Source organism: Megalops cyprinoides, chromosome 3 (genome assembly GCF_013368585.1).
Source record: "Megalops cyprinoides isolate fMegCyp1 chromosome 3, fMegCyp1.pri, whole genome shotgun sequence".
NCBI classification, from domain to species: Eukaryota; Metazoa; Chordata; class Actinopteri; order Elopiformes; family Megalopidae; genus Megalops; species Megalops cyprinoides.
Genome location: NC_050585.1, coordinates 46,157,586 through 46,180,996, shown reverse-complemented (window position 1 = coordinate 46,180,996; position 23,411 = coordinate 46,157,586). Strand labels below are relative to the sequence as shown.

At 39.8% G+C, this 23,411-nt stretch overlaps 1 protein-coding gene across 1 annotated transcript in view; it reads right to left on the bottom strand.

Annotated features, from left to right (window-relative positions):
- The window catches only part of sgcd (sarcoglycan, delta (dystrophin-associated glycoprotein)), a 150,486-nt gene extending 127,315 nt beyond the window's left edge, over positions 1 to 23,171 (bottom strand). Inside the window, exon 1 of the mRNA XM_036524608.1 lies at positions 22,767 to 23,171. The gene's annotated coding sequence lies outside the window, so the exon portion shown is untranslated. The remainder of the gene's footprint in view (positions 1 to 22,766) is intronic.
- Between the last annotated feature and the right edge of the window lie 240 nt (positions 23,172 to 23,411).

The window sequence follows — 23,411 nt, the reverse complement described above, 5'->3', positions numbered from 1 at the left end:
AGTATGACAGTGATTCGGTCCGAGGTATGAGGCAAAGCTGACGATATACATTATATACATTATTGTCAAAAACAGCAATGCCAAAAGGTCACATTCACCAACCAGATTGCATGGTTGAAGCTATCTGAATACAAATATTTTTTTTTTCTTCACAGACATTGTTGAGTTTAGCAAACATCAACATTAATGAAAAATGTGTTAAAGTTAACTGATGTGCATTTATTTGCATGTCAACGTTGAGGAAGAACTTTGATAAATGGTGCCTGTGTGAAATGTTGGTGTTGGGGTAGTGAACATGTTTTTAACTGAGACACATACACTGAGCAGCTAGCATCTTTCTTGGAAGTTGCAAACCTTCTTTTAGTGTTAATACACAATAAAGCATGCGCGTGTGCACACACACACACGCACACACACACATACACGCACACACACACACACACACACACGCACACACACACTCACTGTGTGCAGAAGCTTTATTAATTCTCTTTGCTTTTGCCCTTTTCCTCCATATCCAGATTACACAAGTAAATATGTGTATTTCTTATATGTATAAAAAGGCTGTTAAAAATACACCGTGTCCTGCATTGGAGTAAATGTAAGATTGGGTTTTCCCCCAAGATATGCATTTTAAAAACACAGCTTGCTCTGCGTTCGCGGACAATTCATTCGAATAAAATTTAATTCAAAACTGAACATCCTACAAGTCCCGCAATTCACTACAGGAGAGCTAGTTTGAGGGTTTGGCGCACCTCACAAGATGACAACAACTTAACAACTTACACACATCTGATGTAGACATGTTTTGACAAACATTGTTCTTATTTTTAACAATTGATAAGGGAAGTTCTATTTTATGCAAACAGACTGGCAGAAAATTGGATTCCAACTCTTGTTATTGGATTATAGTCACAGGTTCAACTGGAATGGTAAGACTTTCTGTGGTGAATGAATAAACATGTATTTTTCCCCACATCCTTTCTGAAATTATGTTTTGTTTTTGTTTTGACAAAGTGCATTTTTATATTTTTAAATTACTCTTTGAAAAGAAGAGCCACCTACAAGATTACCTATATAGTCCAGTTCACTTTATGAAGTGTTTAACATTAAACTACATGAGGCTTTAAGAAAATGCTTGAAGATGTGTTAGATACTTATTTTGTGATAAGAAAGGTTATTAGTCTGAATTCCATCAGATTAAAAATGCAATGGCAGCAATTACCTTACCATTAAAATTTTACTTCATCTGCACACAGATTCATAAAAGCCTTCAAAGGAACACAAAGAAAACTTTAAAAGGTTGATGAGCTGAGAACGTAACCCACCTCAAGAACATTGTTTATCTTCTGGGAAGCTTCCCTACAGAACCCAAAGCAGGCTGAATTTCAATGATAATAGTAGTATCAGGTAACTCTAAGCTGCCTCCTAAATAGAACTCACTGTAGCAGAAGATTCATTTATATGCAACAGATGTTAAGAGGCTGATGTATTGACTGCCAAAAGCTGAAATATTTGCACAGTGGTTCAGAGACGCGGCATACTGGCCACAGAATGCTGATGAAATTTAACGTCATTTTTATTTATCTTTTACTTTCCCTTCTTGCCCTTGCATGCTGCTCTTTTTCCGTGACTCTACTACTGTAGCTATAACAGTTCTTTCTGCTATTCCCCATGGTGGATTAAATCACCGATTGTCACATTAGCCTCCATATCGCCAGTCTTGTTACTGTGTTGCAGATATGATTATCACACCCAGGCCACATCTAGTCCCGCCCATGTTAATATCTTAGTCTGGTTTTCTATTCCACTCTATTTCCATCCCATAGCACCTTTTTTCCCAACATCATTATGTACCCACACCCTCTAAAGGCAAAGATCAAAGATTCCCAAAAAATACAAACAGGTGTTGCACCCTTTTGGGGGACATTGGGGGAAAAAACTGACAAAATAGATCTTCACTAGATCCTCACCGTAAAAAGGCTACCCTGTTAAAAAGACATCCCTGACAGGTCAATGTCCTGGAAAAAGAAATGGCTTATTGGAATGCAGGAGCATCCTGAGCTCGCTGCTGAGGAGATATACACAGGCTTCAGCTATCCAATCCGCTGCCAACAGAGACTGTGGACGCCAGACTACCAGGGCAGGACTTGGGGAGACTTCATCCATGAAGTCGTGAAGTGTACAAAATACATTTTGATTAAAAAGAGAAGTGAAAATTAACTTTGGTCGCAAAGATAGTGTGAACGCTCATTTATAAATGTCACTGTGGCCGTACTGTTGCACTGCTTCCTGGTTTATCTCTTTCAAGGGGGCTGAGGGGGGGTGGGGGGGTTGGGGGGGGGCAAGCAAACAATTTTCTCAGCACTGCAGAGGAGAACAGATTTCTGTGGCCTTCTGAACTCCATCATGAACATACGTATGTCAAGCAGAAAATCTTCCACAACATTGTAGCATGTGGAAGCCTGTTGCACAATTCCTTAGTCAACAGAGAAAACCCACAATATAAATTCAAAAAATATAAAAGAAGTGGATAAAAACTTCATGGGGGTTATTCTATAAAAATTCAATCATCACCAGACATATGTTACAGTATCAGTTAGTTGAAGACTGTACTGCTCTTCAGTATTCAGCAATCGATTTCCATCAGGTAAAGTTGGCTTAGGTTTCTGAAATTATCATTCATTTCCTAAATGGAGACTTATATTTAGCTATCTTGTTTTGTAGCAGTTGACTGGCACTCTAAGCCTGAACTGATACCAAAGCAGGAAATTATTCAACCATACTGCATCGTAATGTTGAGGAATGGCTGTGGCTTGTTCATGTCTCACATTTTATGTTCTGGCAGAGCTTTATAGGCCATTTATACTTGTGTTTAGGGAGGGTATAAATTTGTGTGGCAGTCTTGGAAAACCCTTCACATGGCGAATGTTTAGTATTTTTGTGAAAATTACACACTGCCCAAAGCATAGAGCTTTCTCAGACAAGGTGGGTTTGATCACCCTTGTTACTGTCAAGGTATACATTTCGGTTGCTAAACCTGTCACAATCCTTCCGTTGTTTGAACCTTCAATAAAATAATAATTTAGTAGTTATTTGTAGACAGCTAGACAGCTTACTAACTTACTAGCTTAATTCTTAACTCAAAATTTGTAACTGCCAATTTGTTTGAAAACTGAATAATCTTTAGCATTCTCAGTCATATCCTCATTGTGCAAATGCAGCAATCCTGAGAAGAAGCTTATTCATAGGATATAAAGTATGTTCATATCATTGTGCAGTGATAATTGGGCTACTGGGATGTCTCACAGCGTTTATATTGATGTGTGATAAGTAGGAGTATGTGTGCAGGATGATTTTGTATGCTCCAAAGTAGCATGCTTTTGCAATTGTTTATTTAATAGACTTGCAAAAGCTGTCAGAAAAATGGTGAAATAGTACATTAAAAAAGAAACACAGAAATTAAGGGGTCTTGTTATGAATTAGGCAAATCTCATTTTGACTAGAAACTATTTTCAGTATGTTTCAGTCTATGGAAGAAAATTAGGCCTAGTGTTCTCTGACAGGTTTCTGTAAATACCCACACATTTATGGAATTGGCACTTTATTATTTGACCACATTGTCACAGAGCACTTGTGCAGCATAACATTGACTTCACAAATGTTGTGGCTTGCAGGACTGACAATGAAAAGTACATTCTACACCCATTAAAAGCCAGTCAAAATGGAATTTTAAGCAGCTGCACTTGCAAACAATAGGTATCTCAGTTGAGTTACAAATTAATACAGTCAAAAACTAAGGTGTACATGCTGGTTATGGGAAATAAAATGTATAATCAAATAGTCTTTAAAAAACAGTGCTGTATTTGTTCACCAGTAGTCTTTCCCCATATAGATACTGGTTCTTAAGTTTTGTAGCAAGCCACTTAAATTGGGCCTTTGAAGTTTAAGAGGTGTTTTATTGTATTTTTAAATGGGGAAAGGGAGATCTTAGAGAAAAGGGCTGAAAACAGGCCATGTTCATTATATGCAATCTTTATAAAGCGATTAGGCTATCATCTATTCACACTGCCCTTTGTGGATCATCTCTGGGCTGCAACTATGGGTACGAAGGCGAATAGGATAAACAATCTTGCACCATCTCATAAGATTAATACAGTGCTTATAATTAAAGTCAGAATGGGAGGATGCACTTAGGACTCTGGACCTTTGACCACAGGGTTGAGGGGTTACGTCCAAGACCAAACGTTCATCTTATACATTTGAGGATTTTTTCCAGATAAATGTATTACCTCCTACTTATGGATGTGAGTATTCACCCCACTTGACCTGAAAGTACAAATATAGATTGGCAAAGTGAACATTCACCAAAATTAACTAATGGAAAATCTATTAAAAAAACATGCAGATTTGTTAATCAAAATTAAGAATGCATGATAACTCAATACAACTTCTAGTCTGATGCTTTTTGCATACAATGAGTTCAATAAAAATCTGTTGTGTTATTCTACAATATGGATTCTTAACAACTGAATTTCTGAATTCTGGATTATTTGAAAAACACAGGAGCAAGTAAGAGATTGTTTCATCTTTGCCTTAGCCTGCTCCTTCTGTGTTCAAACAAAACAAAGGTATTTCCGTCAGCTAATTGCTTGTCAGCAGGAAGGATGTCACAGCTTTTGACAGGCATGTAATGCTATTGCTTTGTTGACTGACATTTGGTACAGTCAGGAGATTTTTGAACAGGTAAACTGAAATGGCTGTGAGATATTTTTAAAGATACATTGAAAAGTATTTTAGTTCAATCAGTTAAATGTCCATTATCGATGTGTATTGAGGATTGTTACAAAAAGAATATTTGGACAGTAAGCACTTGAATAGTCAATCAAATCCTTAAGATGTGTGCAAACATTAATATCTATTAGAAGATCATTTCAGTACACAGTTGCTAGGAAGAAAACTCATAATGAGTCACAGGACACATTTAACACATTAAACATGATTCATGTGTTGACTATCAATGTCAGTCATTTTCAATAGCATAAGTGGAGATGCAAGGTTGAGCTGAGATGAGCGTGATGTGGTATAGAATCAATTACATGTTTTAACCGTTCCAGTGCATTAGTTAAAATGTAAGCTATGTTGAATTGTGCCTCATCTTTTAAACATCGCCATTTAGCCAGCTATGTATAGAGAATTGGCAGGAACAGCTGTGCGCGGCTGAACGGAACAGAGCTTACAGAAACAGCCGGTATGCACATCCTTAGGCTGCCTGCCTCATCCAGGAACAGCTCCAGGGTCAGTGTTATTATCTCCCTCCTTTTAAAATGGATCTTTTGTAAATGTGCATATTTATTGTGTGCTTATCTTGCAGAATATAAAATTAGTTGGTCTTGCATTTAATAGGAAACCTTTCCTTTGAATGTAATAAAGAGAAGGACTGTAGCTTTTGTTATTTCTTCAAAAGGAAAGACAAACAATTTTCTTTTTAAGTTTTGGGATGATGGAATATGACATTGCGAGTCTCTGTAAAGGGGGTTTTAGGACATTTGTCCCTTGAATTTTCCTGTAAGTCACGGAAAGCCACCATGTTTGTCTTATGTATCTGTCCTCACAGGTGTCCTTGACTCCACAACTTATTTGTTGTTGATATTAAACCCCTACAACATATTACCTGTCCTGACAAAACACCTGAAGAAATGCTAATGTTAGCTAAAGTTAGCATTCATTTTAATGAACATGTGTTTCTGATCATAAGGTAGCTAGCTACACACACCAACCATACTGTAGCTACTACTGAATTTCATTATTTAGTGAGTCATCCACTTTAATGACCAAATTATGTGTTGAGGCCGACAATTTACATTCAAAATTGCTTTCACTTAACAGGGATGTGTGAAGCATTAACCCACCTGAGGATTGTTGTGACAGTGGGTGAACAACCATGTTTCTGCATCTTGGCCACCAAGAACAGTGAGATTTAAAAGTAACTGATTTGGAAGAGTTGACGGTTTAGTGATGCATTGCTGTTAGCCACCACTGGAATGTTTTTATTAGATGTCAGTTAAGTTAGGAATTTTAATTGTGTGTGTATATTGGGAAGCAGTGTGGTATAATGGTAAAGGGCAAGGACTGTAACCCCAAGTTTGCAGGTCCAGTCCCCGGGTATGCCTTGTTGTACACCATAGGCATGATGGCAACATGAATTGCAGGTTACATACATGGTGTGTTACCATGACCTGCTACCACAGTCTATGCTTTCTCTTGCCAAGATGATGCTTGAGGTAAAAGCGCTCATTTGAAAGACAAAAACTTTACCCAATAGATATGCAGACTGACTCCTAAACTTCGGAATATTGGTCAGTCAATTCTTGTGAAAATGTGAAACATTACCAGGGTGGCAGTGTAGCATAGCGGTAAGGAGCAGGACTCATAACCGAAAGGTTCTCAGTTCGATTCCCTGCTGGGGCACTGCTGCTGTACCCTTGGGCAAGGTACCAGGATTGTGTGAGTAAATATCCAGCTGTATAAATGGATGATAAATGGATAAAGAGCATCTGCTGAATGTCAATAAGGTAATGTAATAATAATGTATAAGTTGGACAGGTCAAATGAAAATTAATGTTAGGTCAGCCCTTTGAAGACAATCACCTCACTGAAGGCTTACTATCAATGATCAGTGACCATCACTTTGTTGAAATCACCACAGGGGGAACAAGAGAAGGCTGGGCATTGCCCTAGCCCGCTTACATACATTAGCAGCCTTCTTTCTTTAACAGAAAACCATAACAGGGATCTAAAAGGTGAGTTGGAAGGACAGTCAACCTTTGGAAAAGTAGCAGACTGTGCCAACTTCTATAGTGCACAGTGTATGCCCCAACTGAAGGTTCAGGGCGGATAAAAACAAATGGACCTGAGGTACACACAATTCCATTAGTCCATGGGTCATGTGTGAACAAGCAATGTACACACCTTTTTCAAACACCTGTGTCAAGACAAGACCTTATTGAACACATTGGCATTCTTCTTTTTTATCCTAAAGTTTCATCCTTTTCTTTTTCTGCTGACTACCTGTCAATCATTGCAGCCTTGGTGCTTTGGGAATGCCAGCATTTCTCCTATTTTTTAAATGGCCCATGCTTAGCTAAAAGGCATTTCACTTGATTTTGATCTACCGCAATCCAGTACCGTAGCCAACTGCCTTTGTCAATTACCCTCACTGCACAGGCAGAGGTAGAGACCTGTTGAAAAAGATCATTTCTGTTATTCCATTATCAGTTTTGCTTTTCCCTTCTGCTTCAGGTGTGACTTCAGGTTTTCTTGGAAAAAACATAAATAAATAAAATTGTAAAATTTACTATTGTTGTAGGTAAAGATTTACAGCTGTTTGTTTGTTTGCTCAGCAGATTCCTTTTTCCAAGGTAACTTACCAAGCTTATTTTTACAACTGAATGTTTTTTTGCACTGAAGCAATTCATGTTAAGTACCATGCTTAAGGGGACAGCCAAAGTGTTCATCCAAGATTTGAGTCTGCACCCACAATGCACATCCATAATATTCAGGAATTCACATCTGTAAATGACTTTTAACGAATCCTCATGATTTATTTCCATTCACATCATTCTCTCTCTCTGTCTATCTCTCTCAGTCTGTATACACACTGGTCCTCACTTTATGACCATGATTCTTTAAAAGGGGGCAATAATTTACCAAGACATGTAAAACATTCATGAAATGTTGTGCAAAGGTACACAGGGGAATCCAAGCCAGATCCTGAAAATTTCAAAATCCTAAGCTAATGCACTGCATCTTCTGATTGGGTTACAGGTAAAGCTACATCTCAGTCTTCACTGGTGTTTTTATAATTGTAAAAGGTTTACCTTTTGGTATGCTTGGCCCTGTCTCCAGGGTGGGAATAATGCATTTGAGTGTGATCTTCTTCTTCTTCTTTTTTTTTTTATTTTATTCTCAGATGAGGCAACGAGGCAGCTGTCAGGTGGTGAGATGTCAGTGCACTTAATGCAGATAGCTTGTTCCCTCTACAGGAGTGTGAGACTCCTGCCAAAGAGAAACTTGACCTGCCTCAGATGGACATCTTGTTCGGTCATTAGCAGAAAGGAATTGATTATTCACACTCACATCAAAGATGCTCTATAATAACTCTGCAAAATGGCCAACACTCTTCATAAATCATGCATGTCTGTTAAGCATGATACATGCTACACCGTATATAACGAGAGCCCTGCATTAATAATGTGTGCAGTTTCTCTTTTGGTAACAACAAATACCCTCTATGTTATCGGCACAGCCCTCTGTGCAGAACATCTCTGAGTCGTTCCTCTTCACCTCTCCTCAGCATGATTTTAAATGAGACCATTAAACAAGGTCGTAATTCTCATTTTATCAGAACCTACGCGTCCTGCACAGATCACCCCCAGAGCATATGCCACACTGTCCAATTCTGGAGAGCTACAGGGGTCCAGGAATTAATGTTCACAGCCGAGGATGTGGTTTAAAAGGGGGATAGGGCGGGGGGGATTCTGAATCACAAGACCCTGCTGAGCGAGGATGTTGTTTATGCTCTGGCAGGTTGTTTATGGTACAGAAGGGACTCCTTCAAGCCTTATACCGGTAAAGCCACTTCTGAAATATTACATGTCCACCAAGGATTGTTTTCTTTAAATTCCACTCTGCCCCTTCCACCCCCTCTTAAAGGTGCTTATAGGTGCCGTGAGATCAGGAGACCATTAGAACAAATCCATATAGATTCGCCCCTGCTGTAATATTGTGGGGTGAGAATTTAGGTGAAAGCGAGAAAGATTCATTGCTTGCTAAATATCACAGACATAATATTGTGGAACTGGCTGTCAGATGCTCCTGTTTTCTGAGCATTTGTCATATTTGGTCTCTTTTTTGTAAGGATTGCCTGCCTAGGAATCACACTACCACTTGGTGCTACATTAATACTTTTAGACACTCTCTCACCTGGAAACTTATTTTCAATATGTGTTCTTCATGTGTGCTGACCACACAGCCTTATGATTGAAAGCCAAATGAATTAACAAGACGAAACAGAAAAGCACGGTTCTAATGCCTAATGACACCAGCCATCAAATGTATTGCTCGGATACTTTTTCCTTCAAATTGTCGTGTTGTTTTCCTGAACAGTAATCCTCGGTGATCTTGACCGTAATTCTTTACCATCTCCTTTTAACAAAAAAAAAAAAAAAAATTACCCCCCCATCTTTAAGGATTACAGACTGATTGCTTTTGAAAACAAAGGCGGATGGCCGGTGTCGAGAAGAGAGAGGTTGTAATTATCCAGAGGCTTTGTACAGTCGGTCCCTGCACTTTCCCTGTCTGCGAACTCCTATGCCATTTTCCTTCAACTCTGCCCTCCACAACGCTCAGTGGGAGGAACAGAGTCGTTTAGCTGGAAACTGCACTTTGGCTGGGTGGCACTTTTTCCACACAGCTGCGTGCTATAGAGCACTTTAAGCGGACAGGAGCACTGTAAGCATAGAACAGCCGTAAATGCAATTGCGTTATGGGGAGGAACCTCTCAATTCACAACTCAACTTGAAAGACACTTGATCTCTCATGAGCCCCCCCAACCCCCTCCCCCATTTGGTTAACTTCAGAGTGAGCGTAAGTTTGACTGTTCATCTAGGCATATTAGGTACTAGGGTTGTCGCAATACTAGAATTTTGAAGTTTGCTACGACATAAGCTCAGATTCACGATATTTGGGGCCTTTTTGATACCAAGGCAAAAAGGAAACACACAAAATAACAAACAAAATAAGAGTGATTTAATAAGTCACTACGTCAAACAGCACTGGTGCAGGAAATATAATTTGCATAGAGTGAATACCAGTGTCCCTATTTCTGTAACTGATCATTTTCACAATTTCTAAAAATCAAGATTTTTTTATTAGTAATTGACTTCCTATTTGACATGAATCCAAAGGTGAAATTTCCTTCACAGAACTACAGATAGCTCTGAGACATTTGCTATTTCAGTACTACCAAATGCACAATTGATGAAACTTGGAACCGATTTTGAAATTTCATTTTGCGGTGGTATCGGTATTTTTTTACAACCTTATTAGCTACACACACATATATATTTTGCCAGGCCTAAAAAAATGTGTTCAGCAGAGAAGATGACACCTGACCACCATTCACATTACCTTACCCTGTCATCTCAATATGCGAATGCACAGCAGACTGTGTGGTCAAAATGATGTTTTGCGTATTTCTTACAGTCAGTTAAATGAAGACAACTGTAGTTGCGTTACAAGCTGAAATGTTAGGCTGTATGACTGTAAACATTATTATGGTCAGGATCCTTAACCTGAGTAACCTTTAGATAGATCACAAACTAGTAATGTTGTGTAAAATCTGCATGACAGAGCTGAACAGTAATTTGTAACGGATTCAAAATCAGTGTTTAGCCCGTTTTTGGGCATAAAACACAAAAGCCATGAAGTAGTCATAAAATGAAGCTTTTTCTATGTCTATATAAGCTTTTCTAGCTTTTCTAAAATGAAGCTTGTATGATTATTGTTCGGTTCACATCTAAATTCCATCAAATACATAAATAATCTCAGTCTAAATATTTTTTTTTTGTTCATCCACCCATCATCACATTGTCTGTAAATGCCCCTCTTGCACCTTTGCCAGGCAGGATCACTACGCAAATGCAAGTGTGCCCGCTCCATTCTTCATGAGGGGAACCTTCAGGACACAGAAAATGTAGCACTGAAGGACAGAGAGGGGAGATGAAGAGAAATCAAACAGGCTTAGGCCAGGAGCCAAGGAAGCAGAGACAGAAGCTGTGAAAGCGTATCAAGGATAAAAGAGAAACATTTCCCAAACGTGACAACAAAATTCAGAGAGGAAGCTCTCCTCTCCCTGCGGGGCTGTCCTCACTGCATGAGAAAGAGACCTGCAGTCTGCCTAAATAAAACATCTCAAAAAAGCACTCCACAAAAAAAAACAACCCAAAAAAATGCAACTGCTTTGCTGGGGTTGCGAGGTGCATTTACCAAGCATTACTACCATGGCAAATATCAACAGGGTGCATATATAAATCACTGACAGCAAGTAAGTAACCTTGGCAAGTGAGCTATACTTGGATCAAATGGCATGCATGATTTCAAGTCTCACTTAAGTGCTTATCTTCAGCAGCGGGGCTCAATATCTGTTTCTCTATTAAATGTTTTAAAGGCTTGGATACAAGAACAGCAAGGCTACTGAGCTGGAACAGAACACCTGTCTGAGAAACCTTTTGGGTCTGTCCGTCTTAGATAAATGCTAAAATGTTTTTCTTTGCGCATTTGGTGACCCTAGATTATATGGGTCGTTTCTTGTATTTCAGAGACCTGGATTAACCTGGCCCAATACCACAAGGCATCTTTGTCCGTGAATGCGTCACTACCATTCCTCCCCTCACTGTAAGCAATCAAGTGTATTCAATTGTAAGAATTAATGCAGGGAGTCTTAGCTAATTTCATTTGTGTTTATGAATAGTAGTGTAGCCTAAAATCTGCTGCTGTCTAAAATGCACAAGGCTGGCCCTTGCTGTGAACCATGTAGGCAGTTGCTTAGGGCACCGTCCATCACCAGCCCAGCATGTGTCACTGTATCTGTTATTTTATTTTTATTATTTTTAATAACGAGGTTGTGCCCCACTTTGGGTAAATGTCTGTGTGTGTGTGTGTGGTTGGGTGTTTGTGTTTGAGTGTATTCACCTTATAATGGTTAAGGTTAGGAATGGAGTTTGTAAAATCTTAACGCAGATCTGCACTTATGGGCAAATAACCCTGAACTGTCCCTGAGCCCATAGGCTGTGAGTGACAGTACGTTGTTCCCACTTGGTGGTGGGCAGAAATACATACATCGCAGCGAATGATGAGAGAGATGGTGAAAGAGACAGTTATGGAAAGAAGACAAATCATTGATGTGTTATGAAAAGGTCCAAACTGGCTAGCACACAGAGAAATCAGAAAAAAAGAGGAGGCAAATGATCGGAAAACATTTGTGATTCATTTCATCTGTTAACTAGCAAACAGTAGCTACATGATAAACTTTGCTGGCTAGCTAGATAGTTAGCTAAGTTAGCCAGCCCTAGATGGCTAGGAGAACATTACAGCAGGAAGGATGTTGAAGTTAACCATGAAAAGCTGGAAGTGCTCACATATCTCAAAATTTGAAGAGCACTACCATTCTGACAGTTAATAAAGCCAAATGGGCAGCAAACTAGCTGTTTAAAATTTAGTGTAGGTTTAGAAGTTATAATATTTAAAAGCTATTTTGAAGTGACCCTATCAATAAACTTTTTAATTGTAGTGCAAAAAACAAGCTTGTAAAAAGAGTTTGTTGTAAATTTGTTCGCACACAGATGTTTAAGCCTCAAGCATAACAGCCTCATGTTTTAAGTGTTTTACATAGTGTTGGCAGTTATTAAACGATGACATCTGTATGCCGTGTATTTGTCTCTTTTCACATTCAAACCTAGTGCAATGTTTAAGGGTTTTGTTGAATCTCACATTATTCTCAGAGGGTGATCTGATTGCTTTACACTGTGTCAGTGAAAATCCCTTATTCACCATAATCATTTCTCTGAGGAATGCTCCAAGCGTGTCTAATTGGAGTCTGAGGCTCTTGTTCCTTAATTTCATATCTTATTACAAAGCGAGAGTCTCAACCCAAATTAAGCTTTTCAAATCAAAACATTCGGGGACGCGTGCTTTAAACAGCTTGTCCGCAAAAGCAATTTGCCTGTACATCATGAATCTATCACAAGTAACATCAAGAGGTCAAGCACAACTAGACTTGTAGGAGTACTTTCAATCATTTCCAAAATAACAAAATGGAAGTAAGCTTACACCCAAATAAATTAATAACTACCTACCCAGAGTGCAGCATAAAAACTGCATCCCCACAATTTTTCATCATGCAGCCTTTAAAAGTATATGATGACATACATGTATACACTGAGGGTAATTCAAGTAACATGTTTTGTGTAATACCCACTTTGAGTGATGTATAGAGCATAAATTATGGATATATGGAAATGCTTTTCCTTAAAAGATATAGATAGCTAATAAATTCTGGTAACATCACTTATTTACTCAGTAGACTTATATGCCTTCTGTTTTTAAATATGAGGTGCTCATGGAGTTGGATATTACACGTAGCTTGCAGCAAGGCCCTACCCGGGATTCAGACAAACAACCTCATTATTGATATTCCGATTGGTAACCACCACACCACATAGCCACTTTCTAACAACTTTGCTACTCTGTGCACTTCAACAAAACAAGCAATCCAGTATTCTGCTTACTGATCAACTTGCAAAAAACTTTGTCTTACATACCATAGCCGGGGTGTTACGATGCATTGTTTTTCCATCTTGAACCGCAATATTCCCTCTATGTTCTGTTCTAAAAATGTATGTATAATCAAGCTCATTAAAAAGTTATTTGTCAGTGAGCAGTGTGTGTGTGTATGGGGTGGGTGGGGGAACGACTCAAAATGATGGTGAGTTACTCAAAATGGCAGTCTCTGTTCACGAGCAGTTCCATAATACCCAAACATTGCTTAGATTCCATTAATTATTAGCGGGAATATCCCAACGGAAGCAGGCTGTGGATGAAGTCTTGGAGGGCCAATAAGAGTTATTGCATTATTTAGCTGAGACAGAATGATGGAGTCCTAGGTGAGGCATTATTTTTTCCATACATAATGATGGGTTGCCTCACATAGTCTACTTATAACATGGTTCTTGGTTCTTCTTTTTTTAAAACACAGGCTTTTGTAGAGGATTTTTGTGGTGCTCTTCCGTGTTGTAAGTGTGAAAATGTAATAGAACAATACAGGATTGGGACCGAACACTAAGCAAGAATGGAGTGCACTCAGGATCACTGGGAATAGAATAGTAAAACCCCTTTTCACACCACCATTATGTCTGGCAAAATACGTGCATTACTCCACCTCTTGGTGCGAATAGGCTCTTAAAATCAATAGCTGCATTCAGCAGCATTTTACTCCATGCTGTCTTTTACCAATCTTGCTGCATTTTACAGAGTATCGAAAGTGGTAAAACTCTGTCAACAGTGCAATGTGAACGGACCAGGAAGAACGTCATAACTGGAGCGCAAAACGCCCTGTCACATGGTCCAAGTAGTGCACTCTGATTAATGATTCACAGCATCTCAACAAAAACTGCCCATTGACTGCCCATTCAGTATCATTTCTTTTTTTTTTTTTCAAAACATAGATACTAGACATAAAGACGAAATTAAATATTTTAACTTCACAAAACACAAAATCTCCCTGAAAACATCAGTTTGAAAGCAAGCACTTTATGAAATTTGTAAACATTACATTTTGCCAGCATTTTATTCAGAAAATGGGTGAACTGTGCGTTTCATATGCTCCAACCATTATTTTGTTAAAAAATAATAAATGTTGAAATGTTAAAATGAATTATGAAAATAAGCTATCCAATTCATGGGCTCAGAACTACTTTCCATATTAGAAGCTGGTAGAATGCAGAACAACAATAATACTAACAACAATGGTTATTATAATCAAAGTGCCAGGATAAAGTGGAAGTGTAAATAATAATACAAACATAGCAGTGCTGACTCTAATGGGATCTCAGTGCTAATGGATTTTGAAATATTTAAATTCCTGTTCTAATAGACTTCCTTCCTTTTAAATGATGTTTGTGTCTGGGAGTGCAGGGGGAACAAAGACACGTGTAACTGTGACATTATCAGAAATTGGTAAAACAGTTGTAATTACATTGAACTTTCTTCTTGAATAAAGTTTGGAAGCAATGACAAGCCCCACAAAAAAACTGTTCTCATCTTCGCCTGATGCGCTGACAAATTCACTTTTGGTTCTCAGTCATAGAATAGTAAAAAAAAATAAAATGACATACCCTCTGTCAATTTTCTGTCAGAGCCCGAAACACAGCCTCATGTTGGGCTTTGAATTGGGTCTAAATGAATCTGTCTCAGTAATTGTTCTGTAAGTGTACCTCTCTGTGAAGTCTATAATCCATTACTCTTGGGCCTCTTGAGGGGAGGGAGAAGTGGGGGGGGGGGGGGGGTGGTGTCGGGTGTGGTGGTGAATAGATTGCATGTTTGAGTGTGTGTGACGGGGGGGTCAACAATCATGGTAATCTCTTTATAGTCTGCCACTGTTGTTTGTTCTCTGGAGAAATCACACTGCTTCAGACAAAACATGTTGCCTTCATTTTTCTGGTACTGTGCTGGGTGCATTGGACAGGGCCAGCAGCCTGGGGATGGAGAATATTTTTAGTTGGGAAGTCACTTATGGGCAGGATGAGCTAGCCTTCATGGTACTGTGCTGTCCTCTGAGGTCCTTGCAAAATGAAAGTGCCCTCTAAGGTTATTATTGTTCCAATACAAAGGCAGCAAGAGTGCAACAATGTTACAGTTCATCCACAATCCTTTGCACATCAGTCTCCCACTTCACTTCTCCTAGTCTATTGTGTGCTTGAAAGGAAAAAAAAGTGTGTAAAAAAATTGCTGCAAATAACAATGATCTTTTGTGGCACTGTAAGCTTTTTGGTTTCCATGATCTAATGCAAGATCAACCTTGGATTGACTTTGATGGTGTGCATTTACAACGGGCAACTCAAATCACCCTCCATGGGCTGACTGGTCTTCAAAAAATATTCGCAATCAATTTTTGCCCTGTTGTGCATCAGAATGAAACTCACTTTTGAGAGTATTCTTATAGAACTGCCCAGATGTTCCTTTTCAATGGAAAAATCTATCTTTGTGTGACAAAGCTCCTTAGAAGTATGAGTCTACTTACATAACTGGGGCCCCGGGGGTTACAGTCAGGGAAAAGAGAATGGTTAGAATCATAACATAAATAAAAATAGTTTCATACAATGATACTTTATTCACGATTAAATAAATCTGCAGTGGGCTTTCAAGAGGGAAGATATTTGAATATAATACACATCATTTCCCAGCAGAAAAGTGGGGAAAGATTTGACAAACGTAAGATAGAGCAGTGTCTCACACTAGTCTTTATTTTTATGGCAGACAACATTTGGTCCTTGATTCACGCACGCATGCATACGGGTACACACATGCCAAACACCAAGCATAGCAGTCAAAATGTCCCATATGGCAATGTCACCATCTTGGTAGAAACAATAGCAGTTATCGACAGGGTAATAAGAAATATAAATCAAGCACCTTTGCCTTGCTCTTGGAATCTCTAAAACAGTGCCAGATCCGACCCCTTCAAAAAAAGGAGGCCAGGTGGCATACAAAGAGTGCCAAATTGTCATTAGGAAGCATGGTCAATCGGAAATTGTTGCAATGGGTTGAAATGCCAGGTGAAAGTCTCCCCATCCCTACCCCCGACCCCCATGGAGCTGGGTCTGTTGTAAAATGGAATGAGACAAAGATACAGACCTTGAGTAATTTTTTATTGTTATAGAAAACCTAGTCTATGTGTTCAACCAATATAACACCTCCTTTCAAGAGCGGTCTATATATCTGCAGAAGGTTTGCCCCCATTAAAATAGCTGTGGCAAATCTTAACCACCTTTGTTGTAAGAGATGCCTGTCCAGTCAAGTGTTTTGTTTTCTGCTGAAACCTACAGTCAGCCTTCACATTAGATGAAAACTACAAGGCTTTAACTTGGATTGCCTCCAGTCGAGAGCAGATATGATAACTATCTTTGACCAAGTAGAGAATCACAAAACAATACACAAAAACTAGAATCCATAATATCTGTCACTTCCGTTTTGAAAATGAGCTATTTTTCATCAATTATTAAAATCAATGGATGATCTAGAAAAATAACAGTGTTGTATGGATTGCACTGACACAGTTAGCAAGAATGTACAATTTACTCACGCGAATGTTAAATACACTTGAAGGTAGCCACGGGTGTTTTTCACTATTTGAACTTGTATCTGTTTTCCATTCATTTAATTAAAATTCAGGCATGTCACAGGTTAAGAAAATGTAATTTCAGCAGCTCATCAGTCAACGCAGCCATCCGTTTAGCAGGTAGAATGTGACCATCATTCATAAATTTAGCATTATCTTTACATTCTTTGCTTGCCTGTAGTAGAGCTGAAAGAAATGTACATTCATACAGCGTTGTGTATTTCACACCTCAGAGAAAACAGTGTATTCACAAACAACATTTTTCTTGCCCAGTTTGTCTGCTCGTAAATCGGGGGAACACAAGAATGTTAGCTAGACTGGATGGCTATACTAAAAGGTTACACTTAATTAGACACTTAGTGCAGGATTTAAATATTACCTACAGCTTGCCAAGCACCTGCTGTTCATTTCCCCAGCAGAGCAAATCTGCATAAAATGATATGCGATGTTATTGTGCACCTAACAGTGTGCCAGTGGCACTTGTGCAGTATTCGGTGTACAGGGAAATTCTAGAGCTCTCGTCTGGAGATGGAAATCAAATAATGAATGAATTCACTTCACTGCAACTCATTTAATTTTCGGACCCATTCAACACCCCCACGTCTCGATGCGAAAGCTGATTTTCCTTCCCATCAGGCCCAAATACGGAGCAAGGGAACAAAAAAACTCCAGCAGAAAGCATTTCCCTCTGTGCACACTGTTGCATGAGATTTTTTTATTTAATAAAGCAGGGGAAATAAAGACATGATGAAAGCGGATAGAATATGCTGAAAGTGCTCGGCAAAGCCCCTGAACTTGGACGCTATCGCCTAGCTATTTCTTCAGCTCTGTCAGAGAGAACAATATTTTGTTCTTTCGCGCCAAGTTTTTCAATATTCCCCCTGCACATCCCCAAGGGCCTACAAGTATAGTAACTACACTTGGCAGCCAAAAAACGCTTTCCAGTTCAGGGCCTAATCCGGGGTGCCAAGAGCCACCCTCTCTAATAAGAGTGAAGAGAAGTGTAATTCACATATAATGCATGAAATCTTTCTGCAGACTGAACCGGGGACCGGCTGGCAGAGTAATGGGATGGGCAGCTCTTGATCTTGAATGTACTGTGATAATTCCTGATGGCTACTGAGAGTGAAGCCTTGTCATTTCAGCTTCAACAAATCACAGCGTTTTACAGCCTGTCAGTGTTGTAGAGCTGTTTCAGAGAAGTTTCCATAAAATGTGCGGCAATAACCTCATGCAATAACCTCACACCTTCGAGGGAAGGATTGTCTCTGGGGATAACGCATGCACTATTTGGGTATTATTCCTTGAACTATGCCATTTTTGTGCATGTACCAAGAATATATATTATTGTATCAATTAGACTTGCAGTGTCAATATCAGTTTGGATTGAGCTTGGTGGCTTTGCTAAGGAGCCCTGTTATGAGGGCTGGTTCTTTGAGTGATGTGCCCTCTTTCTGTAGCAAGTGATATTGCAGCTCAGGTCTCAGTAAATCCAACTCTGACCCTCCTCAAACAGACTTGCCCAGGGCGGCACCACCCACAACTCCCTCACACTCCACCCACTCCAAAGCTCACTGTTCTTATGAGCTATCCACTGTACAAGCCAACACAACATTATGCCTTGTACTACTGCTTACTGCAATTTGTTAACCAGGTCACCCTAACCTATGTCATGTTGTGTGTCATTTAATATCTTGAATACAATCTTATATGTAATCCAACTGCTGTGTTCCACTTGACGTTCACTGGGACTGTTGAGGTCAGGTGTTTTAACTCAGGGTTACATCAGTGGCACCTGGAACACAAATACATTACCCTGAGGTCTGGTCCTCAGTAGTCCAATGAGTATGGACTACAGAGTGCAGACAAACACTCTCAGTACAATAACCAAAGCAAATAATCAGAATGCTGCATTGATATTAAATCAGTGATATTTCATTGATATTGATATTACATTGATATTGACGTAGTATTATATTTCAGTGAATATTATAGCAGTGTGGAATCAAGTGCTATAAACTAATCAAAATCACCAAGGCTAGAGGCGGGGCACAAAAGAAATCTACTGTATAGCATAAATATGCTGCTGAGATGCCATTCGCTTCAGTTCTCAGTGAAACTTTGAGAGCAAGTGCTTTGTCACAGGTAGAAAGGCAGAGCGCGCTGTGAATGGAGCCGTGGTATGTCGGTAACACCCGGTGAGATGTGCATTTCAAGCCTTTTGGGAGGACGTGGTACCAAAGTGGGGGGCGAAGTCCCAGATGGGGGGGGGGGGGTGTCTGATGGATGACAAGCCCGAAGAAAAGGTTTGCAGAAGCTGGAGCACGAGGGAATGGGGTTCAGCGCAGCAAAATCGGAGCTCGGGCTCCTTCAGACTCTGAGCTTAAATCACTAGCGGGGCCAAAGATCAAGCGGGCTCGTTTCATCGTGGGCATCTCCACTCCTGGTATGTTGTTACATAAAGTGCTTCTCTGGCTGGAGAGTAATGACTCGCATTCATTCACACCACGGGGCATGTGTTTCTTCTGCTCACCGTATCACCCGGCAACAGCACCGGCTCTGTATGCATGACACCGCTCCGAGCGCCCATGCTCAGCTCTGGAAAGGCATTCAGAAGTTAATTGTCCCCCTGTATGCATTTATTAGCCAAGGATATTCCGTTCAACTGTGAGTGATTTTTTTTTTTTTTAAGAAAATTATTCTTCTCATTTATTCATTGTGGCTCGCGAGTTGATATTAAATATTTATTCTAATTTATTTGAATCTTGCCTTCTGGTGCCGAGTTTGAACTCTGCTGCTAGGAACTTCACATCCTGCTCACATGCTGCGGCACTTCAAAAGAAATCCAATAAATTGTTTTATTTTTATATTTATTTTTTTAGCAGAGTTTTACACTTTTAAAAATTTAAAATGTGAAATGCATACTTGGAGCCACCAGTTAAACATGGGCTATTGTAATTAGAGTGGAGAAAACAAACTCCTCTAGTTTCTCCTCTGTAGAGAAAATGCAGTTGAAATCCTTGTCCCTGGTTCACACAATCCATGAAACTTTAAAATCTGACACACAAGAAAATTGCAGATAGCACTTAAGCACTTCAAATATACTTTTTTTTTTTTTTTAGAAAAAAAAAAAACTATTGTGACAAGGGTGATTTCAGTGACGTGCAAGGAGACATTTTATGTGAACAAATCACATTTGTGGAGCCTTTTAGTATCCAGTGGCCCCTTTTCCAGACTACAACAATGCACTCAGAACATTCTGGATTGAGAGCAACAAGCAGTTGTTCTCTGAAATGAACTCTGTGTCTGAAGGACAGTTCCATTTGCGGCTGTCAAAGAAGCCAGGATGTTTTCCGTGGCTCTGACTCCATTTTACCTGGACAGGTTTCAGGTGCTCTCTAATCTCTATCAATTCCACAAAAACATCCTGACAAATATTATTTTGGTGTGTGAGTGTGTGTATGGAGTTGGGGGGGTCAAATGCCCGATAGGGTGTGGCTGTTGTATGGAACAAGATACTTAAACTTCAACTGCTTCTGTAAATGTAAGCTGCATGGCATAAGGGGTACCTGCCCTGAAAATAAATAGGAAAATATTTAATTTGAAACGAGTGTAGCTACCCACATTTTTTTTTTTTTCTGCTGATCCCATTACTGTAGTTTCGTATGTTCCCTGGCATTCTTTCATTCCTCCAGACGATTGTACTGTTCTATATTAAGTGTCTCAAAAGCTCCCTGTACTCATCAACATCTGTTCACTCTTCCTCAGCCTCATTTTCATCTTTGACTGCCTCGCTGTCTCACAGAAATTTGATCCTCTCCTCTCCCGTGGGCCGAAATATGTGTTGTCTTTCTCATTTCTCAGCCACGTTTCGGTGTGCCTGCGCTAAAGACAGCAGCAATCTTCTTTTCAGCAGGTGAGAAAGCAGCTAATTCTGTCTCTCTGTCAATTGATTTCCTTCAAACCATGTAGGGATTTCTTTCCACCGACTGGGCAAGCGGCCAAGTCGCCCTCAAGTCCTCATTACACTTTCTACTGAAATTGAGTTTTGAGTAGTCCTTTTCTGCAGTCACAGACTCCTGTGCAAGGCATTTGGAGAGCTCTGCACACGGAGATATTTGTAAGATTGATTCGGCTTTTAAGGTAACCTTTTTAAATGAAGAGTACCTGCATTACAAGGAAGTCCGGCTCGTAAGTGCTGGTGCAGTAGCAAAAAAAAAAAAAAAGACAGAAATATTCATAACACTTGAATAATGTGGCTACAATATATATGGAGGCTGAACTGAAAAGATGCCACGTCTTATTATCTCAATGGTTCTGTCACTCCCAACTTCCAGTACGGTCCGTGCTCTCCTTAACAAGAATCTACAGGCGGGAGCGCTCTTTCCTAATGTCTGGTGCTTCCTCTTTTCTTGCTGTTTAATCTGCTGTGACGGATATATTACACCATCTATTCTGATATCCCTGCTGACAGTGAGTCTTTAGAGCAACGCGCCACATCGCCTCTGTTTATTCACAGCCCCCCCGGGGGGGACGTGGGTTCTCTGGGTGCCTGGCCGACGACACTCAGCGCAGGGGGTAAAGTAGCGGGATTGCACGCCCCGTGACAGGGGGCAGCAGGGATATCTCCTGCAGCCTGTCCACCCCCTCCATACACACACACACACACACACACACTTACTTCTGCGTGATCCCACCTGACCCGTGGGCTCCGATCAAGCCCGGAGGGTAGGCTCTTTAGAGAGGGGCAGGGCTCATGTCAGCACCCTGGCATCATTTGGCTGTGCAAAGGATTCATTTGTAGTCCCACATCTGTGGGGGGGGGGGGGGGGGGGGGGGGCACTTCATAATTCCATTTACAATAGCAGTTTAGTGATTGGTTTGTTTAAAAATCTGTATCTCAAGAAGCAACACAGTACCAACAACCTACAGCCCAAGTCTTGCTGATGTATCTCATTTTCTAAGTTTTGTAATTTCAGTAACAAGAAATATTAACATGGAGATGAGACGTGAGACTTGTGAATGGCATGCAATATTGTGAGATTCACCTCCACGCTCAGAAAAACATCAGAACCAACCAACAAACATTAACTGTTGTTTATACAGACTTGTAAAGACTTCAGACTTGAGTGAATTTCCATGAGAGAAGTGAACTGGCTTAGAGGAACCTATGATTTCAAGATTGCCTGTTAACAGCAATTTGAAGTGATTTAAAGTGCCATTTCTGTTCTAAGGCCCTCTGTGAAATACAGTCACACGAAAGAAATTCATTAGGGTATTAAAATTTTATGAAATGATGCAATTATTTGTGCACTATGAATGCTATAATATTATAATTAGTTGCAAAGATGTCTGGTACTAAATGAGTGCAATTTTCTTGAAATGACTTTGTAATTGTCAAGTACCTCAATAATACAGATTAATGCACAAAGTTACTGCATGTAATACAAGAGCTTCCAGTGAGGAAATGCACTAAATTTTAGCCTGAATATAAAACAGCTCTTGAGATAATTTCAAACTGGACTGTAAACACTGGTCAGGTACTGAACACCTGAATAAAAAAGTTTCAAATATACGTGGATACATTTTTAAGCAACAACTAACTCAGTTGTAATCTGAAAGAAGCCAAGAAATTAAACTAAAACAAATTCAAAAACAGGCACAATAAGACAAAAGAGATTAAAAAAACAAGGAACGATTCTCATCTGTAAACCTCTGGATAACCATTTCCCAAACACAGAAAATGTGAAACCCTCTTCGAGTAGGAATGTAAACAAATGAAAATAAGAAACATGTAAAGGAATCCTACCTCTTTGTCAGAAGCCAAAAATCACAGGCTTGAACAAGTCAGAAAACCATAGAGCTGAAAAAGCAGGCAGTGTTTCTGTTTGTTTCTCTTTAATCACCTATATTTACAGTGACAGTCTACAAAAGCGTGGAATCCAAATGCAGGTTGCACTCCATGGGGCTAGAGGAGTGGGCATTTCATGCCTCCAGTGGCTAAAAGCTGGCTCTTAGGCAGGTATCTTTAACAGTGCGAAAGTACATTAGTCCTTTCTCTGGATTGAGCAGGAGAGGAGAGAGAACTGAGCATCCTTTATGATTAGAAATCCAGTGTTAACGTCTCTTTTAATCCTCAAACGATTAAACCAGGCAAGAGATTAAGAAGGTGGTGTAGCATCAACATTGTTCTTCCTAAGGCAGCAACCTCTCTTCCCCCCCACATCCTTCTGTGTCTCCTTATTTATTTGGGACTGGATCTGAGCGAGAGCGAGAGAGAGAGAGAGTGAGAGTGAGAGAGAGAGAGTGGGAGAGAGAGAGAGAGAGAGAGAGAGAGAGAGAGAGAGAGAGAGAGAGAGAGAGAGAGAGAGAGAGAGAGAGAGAAGCTTGCAGTGTCAGTGTTAGACTACATTAGCATCTCTGAGCTCAAAGTAGGTGGAGTTTTCTTTGCAGC